This window comes from Equus asinus, chromosome 6, assembly GCF_041296235.1.
Source record: "Equus asinus isolate D_3611 breed Donkey chromosome 6, EquAss-T2T_v2, whole genome shotgun sequence".
Classification (NCBI taxonomy): domain Eukaryota; kingdom Metazoa; phylum Chordata; class Mammalia; order Perissodactyla; family Equidae; genus Equus; species Equus asinus.
This window is the reverse complement of record NC_091795.1, coordinates 40198671-40209624: the sequence shown is the minus strand read 5'-3', so window position 1 is coordinate 40209624 and position 10954 is coordinate 40198671. Positions and strand designations below refer to the sequence as shown.

General features: G+C 46.9%; 1 pseudogene; it reads left to right on the top strand.

Annotated features, from left to right (window-relative positions):
• Positions 1-3422: 3422 nt before the first annotated feature.
• On the top strand, positions 3423-10526 carry LOC139045471 (uncharacterized protein C2orf78-like; annotated as a pseudogene).
• Positions 10527-10954: the final 428 nt, after the last annotated feature.

Genomic DNA, 10954 nt, shown 5'->3' with positions numbered 1-10954 from the left:
GACGTCACCACGCCGGCGGCCTGAGAAGCTGGGTTAGTAAACAGGACTCTGGTGGCCACAGCGCCCTCCTTCGCTTGAGGACAGAACTACAGCTCATGCAGATCACGGCACGTTTGTCAAGGCCTTGAGATTTCAAGCAATATGGGACATGGAATGAAAGGTTTTTTTCCCACTTCCCCAGTTCCTTGTGTGGTTGTCCTGATATTTTCCAAGTGCTCACATTCACTCGTATATTTTATATAAATATTTCTTTGTACCTATATGCATAGACTCGATTTCGTGTAAAAGCAGCACACTCTATACATCCTACAATCAACCCTGGACACTGAACTTCCCAGTCCATTTATTCATACATCCATTCTATTCTTGCTAATGCTTGCATAGTATTACATGGCTTATAATTTACCATAATTCACATGATGAGTCCAATACTGATGGACTTTTAGTTGGTTTCCGGTTTTTTGTCCTCTGTTACAGACGGACTGCAATGTGAACACCCTCGTGCGTGAATACAGCTACTTTTAAATTCTTAGAAGTAGAATTACTAGAAAGAGGACATGCAAACTTAAAATTTTGAAAAGTACTGTCTAATTACCCTCCAAAACCATTGTAACGACCTACCCTCCCACTTACAGTGAAACTTTATTGGATTCCTATCCTGTGCCAGGTATCAGCTAGAGGGTGATGGTATGTATATTGTAGGAAATACCAAAAAATAACTGAGAGTGATAAGAGTGGATCTCAAGGCTACAATTTCCACACAGTATCAGGCACAGGGAGCAGTACCTGTTAGAAAAACCCTTAATCTGGCTACAAGGGGAACAGCAAAGAACACCACGTCCTACAACAGGTCTGAAGGCAGAAGGGGCACTAAATTTCAGATTAAACCGTAGATAATTCTAATAGCAAAGGTTTATTTACTATTTTCTACTTTCTGAAAATATCTTACAAACACTGTTAACAATCTTTACAGCCATTTCAGTGCTAGGTAAACGGAGGGTCAGAAAGATCAGAGTTCTAACATAAAGGAATGAACGAACGGCAAAAAGATCACTAGCTTTAACATTTCTGGGACAATCATAGTGTAACCAAGTTCGAATGCCCAAGCATTTACAATTCGGAAATCTTCTACATTATTAAACATGGATCAATATTAGTAAATTGCTATCTGGAAAAAGAACGACATATGTGAGCACACCATCGTTTGCAAACTTACAACTCAGTACATTCAAGTTTGGTGCTACATCATAAAATATTCCTTTGGAATCTATGAAAAGTAATATCCAACCGGTGTGTAGTGGCCTAAAAGTACATCCGGTACAAACGTCTATAGACACGACTACAGAAAATATGACATACATCGATCAGAATCTAGAAAGGCTATATGGGTCTTGCACTTCCCATTTGCTAAGTGACACAAGCTTGGGGTGGGAACACACTCAGTTGACACAAGAAAATACAGACCTAAGCATAAAACGCTTTTTAGAAACTATGGGAACCGGCAAAGCGTAGGCCTTCCAGGGTGTGAATCCAACCTGAGGTTAAAAAACGCCAGAATAGGTATGCAGGACACTGGAATGGAAAATACAGGAGCAAGGCATATTTGGATCACCAAACAGCTAAGCAGTTGACACTAACAAAATCTGCCAGTGTCTTGTAGGGCCCCAGGGAACATGCAGGAGTGTGAGGGACTCTAGGCCTTAATTAAATGAAAACGTGACGATGGGGAGAGTAAGGAAGAGCCTCAGGGGTAGAAGGACAGGGCATGTTGCGTGAAGACAAGTCTCAGTTATCCCCATGGGTACGAAATGCAGGAAGTGGCTCTATGGGACAAGACAGTGCCCTAACTATTAAAAAAAAGGCTTTCTGTGAGTGTAGGGCTTGATGCTCAGTTCCACAGCGTTGGACTCAAGCTTGGAAGTTTCTCCCAGCTTCACTTAAGATTCTATTAGAGGCTAATATGACGCTGAGTCTGCAAGCTAAGGTTAAATGCCCAGAACTACGGAGAGAATGTAGTTACAGAGGCCGGGAACCAGGAAAGGCCTAAGTAAGGGTTTGCCTAACTAGATTGGATGTTGAAAGTGAATATTTTCTTGTATAAACATTTGACTGCCACCTGAATTTGTCTTACCACAATTGTTCCAATCTTACGTCACCCACCCTAACCTGCAGTAGCTCTGGATCCCCTTCATTTCCATGGGAACATAGAAAAAAGAGAGAGACTGGTTTAACTTGCGGATATCTAGGATATGTTGTTAGCCTCCTGTTACATCCTCATGTCAGGGAAGTAGGCTATTTGAGGTATGAAGCTGAGGGGCAAAAAATTTCAAACGTGAGCTCAAGCCATATCTCGACACTGCAACACCCTTCACAATTTCTCCTCGGGTAAACACCCCCGCCATCACTCAAAGCATTCACATTTCATAACAGGAAAAATAAGCCTATAAATGAAATGTGTGTCTCTGGAGGTCACATCTAGCAGCTATCTTCTCGTGGCCTCTGGCATCTTGGATCACACACCTAGGCATCCGAAAAGTCTGCCACCAAGGAAAATGACTGCATGCAAAGATTTCCTCCCCAAACCAGCTGACTCCACATACAAATCAGCAGCAACTCAGCCCTCGCCCACTGTCTCACAGTCACCAGAGTGGTTAGAGAGAAGAGCACTAAGCAGGGGCACAAAAGCAGAGGCTCCCAGGCCAGCCGGGTGCACTGCACACATCTGCTCCTTAGGCGTGAGGGCACCGTGCAACTCACCACAATGCTTCTCACAGTCCCCTCGTAAGTTTCTCCACAGAACCCTTCAGGTCAAGTTAGTTCATGACGCTTCAAAATGAACAATCAGCAGGAGAACAGCATGTGATCTGTCTCCCAGTGTTGGATCCTTAAAAACGGAACCAGGAAAAACACGGAGACAGACCCAGAGCATTTGAAAACGACCCATGTTCTACAAACATACCAATGAATAACATAAATCGTGCAATATCACATAAAACAAAATGAGGCAAAGTAATTTAAGGTTATTCTCTTAAATGTACAGAATTCGTGGCTGTTGCTGGACCATCCAGTGACATTAAAAAATATATACTGAATTGTCAGTTCCGTTAATACAAAGTGAGGCCAAAATGTATCAACCTGTTTCTCAAGAAACCCAAAAATCCACAGGCAACTCTCTTTTTCTGTCCCTTTCACCTTGCCTCTTCCCTATTCTCCACGAATGTCCTCCTCTTTCTCTCACTATTCTCCTCTGCATGTCGCTTGGCCTTGCCCACAACCATGGCCGACAGAGAACCCTAGAGGCCCAATGTTCTACAGTGGCTGTTTCCAAGAGGGAGGAAGCTACAGCAACTGCCACACCGGATACACTCAGAGGAGAAGGAAAGGGGAGGACCCCAAATGACTCTCACGTATAAAAGCGCAGGATGGCAGGAGGCCTGTGTGGCCAAATGAGCCAGAGGTAGCAAATTATGGGCAAAAGAATTGCAACCCAAGGCTGGAAGAGAAGACCTCTGCCCTCAGCTGTGTCTCTGGCTCCCTGGCATATGCTTCTAATGGGCAGACGCCATTTTCAGAAGCATCAGGCACTGGAAAGAAGACCTCTGCTGCTGGGATTGAAAGGAAGTAACATCCAGGCGGGGGAGAAGCAAGGGCGAGGCTGGTCCCAGAAACAAGGCCTATAATGCAGAAAAAAGAAAAGGGGAGCAGCAGAGAGATGCAAGTCCAACCTAGCCCAGCCCAGCCCAGTCCAAGGAAGGTAGGATTCAAGGAGAAGAAACTGAAAGAGAAGAGCCTTGAACCACATCATTCCCCACAAGGGGCACTCAACAAACCTCACCCTACTCTTTCACCAAGTTACAGAAAGAACTCATTAATCCCTTCCTTTGCTCCTTAAAAGCTTCAACAAGTTCACAGTTAGATCAACTGATAGGAGTTCAAAACAACTGTATTGAGTCAATCTACATGTCCCTTTCCTTCCTCACTAAGGATATTAATTAACTGTACCTAAAATTATAAATGTACAATAATTCAAAATGTATAATTTATAGACTAAAATAATCATGAGTTAATTATATTAATGAACATCTATAAGGAACGTTGAGAAGATTCCCTAATATAAGAGCCTGGGGAAGAGAGACTATGGCATCTGGCTCCTAGGATGTCACCTCCCCAGAGCTCAGCCACGCAAGTGCTGCTGTAGCTCTCCCCTGACTCCCTCCACCCAATCCTATCTTCTTGTGGGGAATCTGGCCGCCCTATTGGTTGTCTCTTACCTTTACACTGCCTGCTCTGTGACATCGTTCTCCCCCTGGACCTACTGCCACCTGGTAGAATCTTGGGGTTTCCATGGAGTTGCTGGTAAATAAATTTGGATCATTGCAAGTGACCAGTGTGACCAGCGACCTTCGTACTGGACACACCGCTCTTTGGCGGCAGCCACTCAGACTTCCTCTGGTATCGTCTCCTCATTCCTTGCATCTGCAGTTGATGCTTCCTCTTCTTTTCTCACCATGTCAGGTAGCGAAAGAAACTTTTAAATGTTTTTTGTTATGTCTTTTTGCCCCCAAAAGAGCATGGAAAAATGAGGGAAAGTATTGAATTAGAAACCTGGGAGAGTAATTTCACATTTTACTTTGACATGCATGAGCTGTGTGACTTTGGACAAGTCGTCGACTCTCTCACAAACTCTGTTTCCTCCTCATCTCTCACATCAGGATATTACAACTGTTGTTCCTTCTGCTCCTTTTCTTTTCTCATATTGAATCTTAAAGGGCACCCAGGTAGAAATGAAATCAGAGACTTCTTGAGAGTGTTCCCTGAGAAACAGAGAGAAATCCTAGGTGATGCAGAAAACTAGTAAAATATACCCAGAGGTTTCATCTGCAATGGTCTCCCTCCACTGACATTTCAACTCTAGTACTTCAAATTTAGGGTGCGTCAAATAGCAATATTCACATGTTCTGGAATTTTCTACCTAAATGAGGTGAAAAGGAAAATAGGGTAGGAGATGGAGAGTACTGGGCTACAGGGGGACTAGTTCTTCAAAGGTCAAGAAGTTGAGGATTGTTTTCATCAGCACAGGCCAACAGGAACCTAGAGGGCTGAGGAAATAGAAGAATGAGGAGGAGAGCGAGGAGGAGCTCTCCAGGAAAAAGAGGTGGTTTGGCATGAAATGCTGAAGGAACCAAAGATTTTCAATTGAAGCAGGAAGAGCACAGAGAGAGATGTGCTCAGAGCAGGATGAAGCACAGCTGACTTCAGCAAACGCTCACATTCATAGCCGAGGAAGGCGAGTAAGGCAGGGGAGGGCATCGCCCGGAAAAGCAGCTTCTCAGACTCAGACTCACTTGTTTGCTTTTTTCTCTTGCCTCTCTGAACATGGATGGCACCTGAGAGTTTGAATATACACATTTCAGAGATCTTTTAGGAATGACACTTCCTATAATCCAGAAACTGATAAAGTCGTTATCCAGAGGGCAGGAGGCAACAGAGTTTCTACTGTTTTATTCTCATTTTTCAACTATGCAGATGTTATGCCTGTTAAAAATAAAACATAAATTTAAAAAAAAATAATATCCCCTAACTTGAATCAGAAGGACTAATTCCTTACTAGCTGTTCCTTGCTGGGTCATGATCAGAGAAATAAGAACGGGCACAGTAACGGAATTCCTTTACACTTAGGATGTTGCTCTCAGCTTTGTACCAGTTTTCACTGAAATATCACTCTGCTCGTATTGTGGCCAGATGTACATTCACATTTATAGCATTTAATGCCTTTCAGGTGAGTTTTATTCATATAGCTTCTCTGTGGGCACGTAATGGCTAGGAATTCATTCAAGATCACCTTCCACTCTGGGCTGGTTTTGGTAAATAGTATTCACTACAATGGAGGCAGCAATACTCACTTTCACGACACAGTATGTGTGATACAGAATTTCATTTATTAGTAAACTTATTATGCTTTAGTGCTTGCTACATACCTCAGTTTTCATATATCAGTATAGTTATTTTTAGTTCTGTGATAAAGGTTTTCCATGATTTTTTACAGAAATTGTCTTTCTCCCTATAACAGATATGCCACATACAACTTTCATTCATGTATGAATTATTACTAAGATTATAATCATTATTACTATAACTACAGATGAGTAACCCGATGCTCAGAGATTAAATTACAGTTTTCTTTCAAAAAGCACTTCTTGGGATGCACACCCTCAGGCAATCCTGTGGAGGTAGGATCAGAAACCAGGCTTGAAGAGGGTAAGAGTGACCCTTTACACCTACCACCCGGACTGACTACTGGGTGAACTCTAGGGAACAGCACGTGAACTGCACGAGCAAACAGACCCTGAAGAAGACAGTGCTAACAGCTGCACTGTTTTCTAAGGGACCAAGAAAACACCTTATTAGGAGGTCTCCTTCTCCCGGGTTCTGGTAGTGGAACAGTCAGAGCAGAGTCCTGGCAAGAAGTCAGGAGACAGGCTCTGTGACCTGGTGATGATGCTGCCATAATGGGAGAATCGGACCACTCCAGCTGACCTCTCTGAGCCTCAGTTTCCTCACTCGTACCAGGAGAATGTTAGAACAGAGCATCTCTGAGGACGTTCTACTTCTAAAATGCTTCTATTCTAGCAAAGAGTAGATGAGTCAGGACTAGGGGAGGCTCAAGGGAAGGATGGACAGCGAGAAGGGGCTTCCAGCCTAGACAACAAGGTGTGAACCACACCGCTTGGGGCTTCTGCACATCTCTGCCGCAGCTGGGAGCACAGGCAGTTACACAGAAAGGAACAAACTGCACCCGGCCTTACAACCACCATAAAGGGGTGGATGTTCGCTATCTCAGTGAGCAGGGGATGAGAGGCTTCCTCATGCAGCAACCTTGAGATGATGCTTCTCAAACATTGTCAGAGTTGATCAGTCTCACTGAGTTTTTCTTCACCCTCTTGTTCCCTACAGAAAATTTCCAAAATCCATTTTTACTTGGAACTCCAAGCTCCCTGCAGCTCTCTCTTCCTGTGGTGAGCGATGCAGCTTCCCTAGCAGGAAGTGTCTGCAATTTCTCCAGAGTCTCTGCTCCAGCCGTCAGTTCAGGATGGCTACTGCCATCAGCCTCGGGCACCTCTTCCCAGCCACTCATGGGCAGCGCCTACCTTTACCAACATTCTAGCACAACCACGCTGTCTGGAGTGACTGGCCAGAGCCAGAGCTCCACCTCAGCTGCTTCCTATCCGGGTCTCTTTGAGTGGGGTGTCCCAGGAAGCACTGCACAGGAGTCCTCTTCACTCGGAGACTGCACTCTGTCACTGGCCACGACACAGCGGTTTCTTCCATGTCTATGGCAGCACACTATGACAGAACTTCAGGTGCCAATAACCCGGTCCCACTGTATCCATCACTTTCCACCAGCCTTGTTCAGGGAACACCATCTCAGGTTCCAAATCAGGGACACAGCCTGTCACTTCCCTACCAGGAAGGAAGCCAGGTGTACTACTATGGTCACGGCACACTGGGGCCTCTGCTGTCTGGAGAACTTGGCCCCTGCCTGCAGTCCTACGGCTCTGTGTCCTACACAGGAGCTGGGGCCTCTGCTCCTCAACCAGAAATGGTGTTGGTACTAAAGGAGATTCAGCCCACACATGTCCTTCCACCAGCCTCCACCTCTGGGGTCTGCTACGCTGCGTCTGCTCCAGCCATCCCACAAACCAGATCTCAAGGTGAGTACAAACAGCAAGAAGGCAGAGAAAGGAGGTCTGCATCCAAAATCAGGGTCAAATCTGCAGCTGGGAAGCGGCGAGGCCACAGACAGGTAGAACTGAAGTCCTGACACGTTAGTGCACACTACCCTCGCTCAGTGCTCCCCATTTCAGACACGACATAAGAGCACATAATACAGGTCAGAAGGGGGCAGTGTAATGCCCACCTACACTTCATGGCTGAGAACCCCAAGAGCACACCAAGGGACCCCACAAGTCTCATTGCTCCACCTGCTAAGTGCCCTGTACCACCACACACAAATGAACTCCCTGTCCTGATGTACAAGTTCAGTCTCCTGGGAAGGCGCTTCAGAACCCTCATTCCCATAGCGTCAGGTTAACTTTCTGCCACTTTCCTGATACCGGGAATAAGACCTTGTCTCCCCAGATCCCGTCCAAACTCAGTGGGCTAAGAATCTGTCCTTACTTATAAATTTCATCAGGAAGAGCTCCACTCCCTATCCTGGTCCGCGGTGCGAAGTGTTCTTATTCTCTCAGGAGAATGCTAGGAATTGTGAAATGTCTCATACTTCAAAAATCTCTTTTACTTTTTAATTCTCCTATGACAATCCTATGAAATACAAAGAAAACCAAGGGACAATGACATCCAATGATCACCAGTAAGAACCAGAACACTCGCCTCTTATCTCCTAGTACAGGGCGCTGTCCATGATCCTTAAGAGCCAGGAGAAACGCCTTGCCCATCGGGGGAAGGGACGTGGTTGCTGCACTGGTGTCTAAGGGGGAACACCTCACCCACCGAGGACTCACTTCATCCTTGCTTCCTTTGTAGTGGTGGAAACGTCCCTGGGGATGGAGACTTCCCTGGGGCTGGAATCGCCAAGCCAGAAAATTTACCTACAGCAAGCTCCAGAATTCCCCAAATCCTGCAGTAGCAGAAATACCCAGATGCTGCAGAGTGACCCACCAGCTGAGCTTGGGGATCTTTCACTGACAGCTCCAGTCCACACTTCTAACAGTGACCTCCTGGCACTGTCTCCAAATCCAAAGAACTGGGATGAGTTTAACACCAACCTTGCAAAGCCCCTGGATCCCGACCAGATCCCAATACAAAACCAAGATCCGCTACTACAGCCTTTAGAAATTCCTGATATTCTCCAGCTCCTGGCCTGCATCGATCCCCTCGGGCCAGAGGACCACCCTGCTTCCGAAAACGCTGATCTGGGAAAGAGTAGCCTGAGTCTTGAGGGCCAAGGGACACTGGAAAACGGGACCGAGGCTAGCGGTGGCCTTGCAGACATCGCTACACTGATGGAGGATGGTCACCTTCCCCAACTATTCGACCCCTTGAAAGACCTTGATCAACCCCAAGGCCCCGAGCTGATCCAAGCCAAAGAGACAGGAGCCATCGAGTCCATCCAGCTGTAGGAAAAGTCAAGTAGCAGAAAGGATGCCTCCGATAACACCAGGAAGAACAAACATCAGGCCTCTGAGCCTCTCGATGGTGCTCCCAAGGCCAAAATCCAGCCAAAGGACCCGGAGTGCCTGTCAGGGGGAGAAGGGCTTATTTGCAATGCTGCAGCCAGTGACAGGGCTCCTGAGAACGAGGCCGAGCACTCCAACAGCAAACCTCAGAAAGCCGCACCCAGCAGGATCAGTACAACTAAGAGCCATGGGCAGGAAAGGACCAAGAGGACCAGAGGAAACAACCCCAAGAAAGCCGGAGAGAGTCGGCAGTCAGGGACTGAAGTCAGGGTGGAAGAGAAGCCAATGATGCCCAAGATGAAGCGGAGGAAGAATCAACCCGAGCTGAGCCAAGAAACCTTTAAGCGGCCTCGAACCAGCCTCGGCCAGCACATGCTGGAGTCGGTGCAGGTGTTTCATGCTCTGGGGAGGAAGAGTGAGAAGAACACCGGGCCCTCTTCCTCCCGGGCCCTGGGAACCTGCAGCAACCCCAAACACCCCCAGCCCTGCCCAGCTATCAAACCGTGGCTGGATACCCCACTCAAGCGTCAAGGTCCTTTGGAAACTCGAGTCCAAGCTCAGAAACCAGATGGCAGGGCTGAAAAACAGTGTCCACCTCCATCCCGGGATGAGCTGACACCTCCTGGGAAGGTCAGGTTGGTACCTTTGCCTTTTCTGTCCGTGGACAAGCCTCCAGCTCGACCTGTTCCTCGGAGGCCACAGGCTCTGGCCTCACATCGGCCTGCTGTGGCAGACCCTGCCCGGCCTGCTTCCATCAACTCAGCTCAACCAACTGCAGTCAATTCCACCCACCCAGCTCCTGCATCTTTGACAGGTCCTGCCAGACCAGCTCGGCCAATTTCCACCAACCCCACCCGGCCTAGCGGCCCTCAGTGTCCTGCTTCAAGGCCTGCACCTTACAGAACAGCATCTTGCACTTCTCTCCAGCAGGAGCCCGTTCCCACTGCTGTGCCCATGCTCCAGGCCCCGCCCAAGCCTCCCGCCCAGTATCTACTGGAGGATTTCAGCAAGCAACCAATTCCATGGAGGAAACCCGTCATTCCAGGGCCAGTGATGTCAGAGCCCATCACACAGGAACAGAGGCCAGAGCGGGAGGCCATGAAGAGGCAGGCTCAACAGGAGCGTGAGAAGGCTGCCAAGTACACCTCTTGGGGGAAAGTGCAGTTTTTCATTGAGAGGGAAAAAGAAATGGAAATTTCTCGATACTATGGCTACGCGATATAAGGCTGCTAGGGCTCTTGGTGCCCCTTTGGGGTCCAGATGTTTTTCTATAGATAGATAAGAGTTATATATTTTGATATTTTAAAAATTTACTAGAACAATAAATAGCAGTACTAGTTAATAGATGAGTAATAAAGAAGCCTTTTGTCTTGGAGATGCTGTTAACTGTGGTTTCTCTTTGGTGGGGGTGGGGATCAAAGGCTTCATGAGAAAAAAGAAGTGACGTTGGATGGGAGAAAGAGGGAAAGGCATACAAAATGATGAAACAGGCAGGAAGTGGGTCTAGGGCTGGGGTAGCCAAAAGGGGAGAGATTTTAGGGGTTTAGAAAAAGAAGCAGGAGTCATGAATGGCAGAAGTCAGAAGCAGGGCCTGAGAGGAGCGTTAAAAGAGTAAAATTGGAATAGAGTTGAAGATGGCAGCTGACGAGTCTAGGTGGACCAGGACAAATGTAAAAACTCTCTCAGGGAGGCTGTACTTATGGCTCGTGATCACATCAGTGTTCTGGGAAACAAGAGATTCAGGACACTTCTCCAAA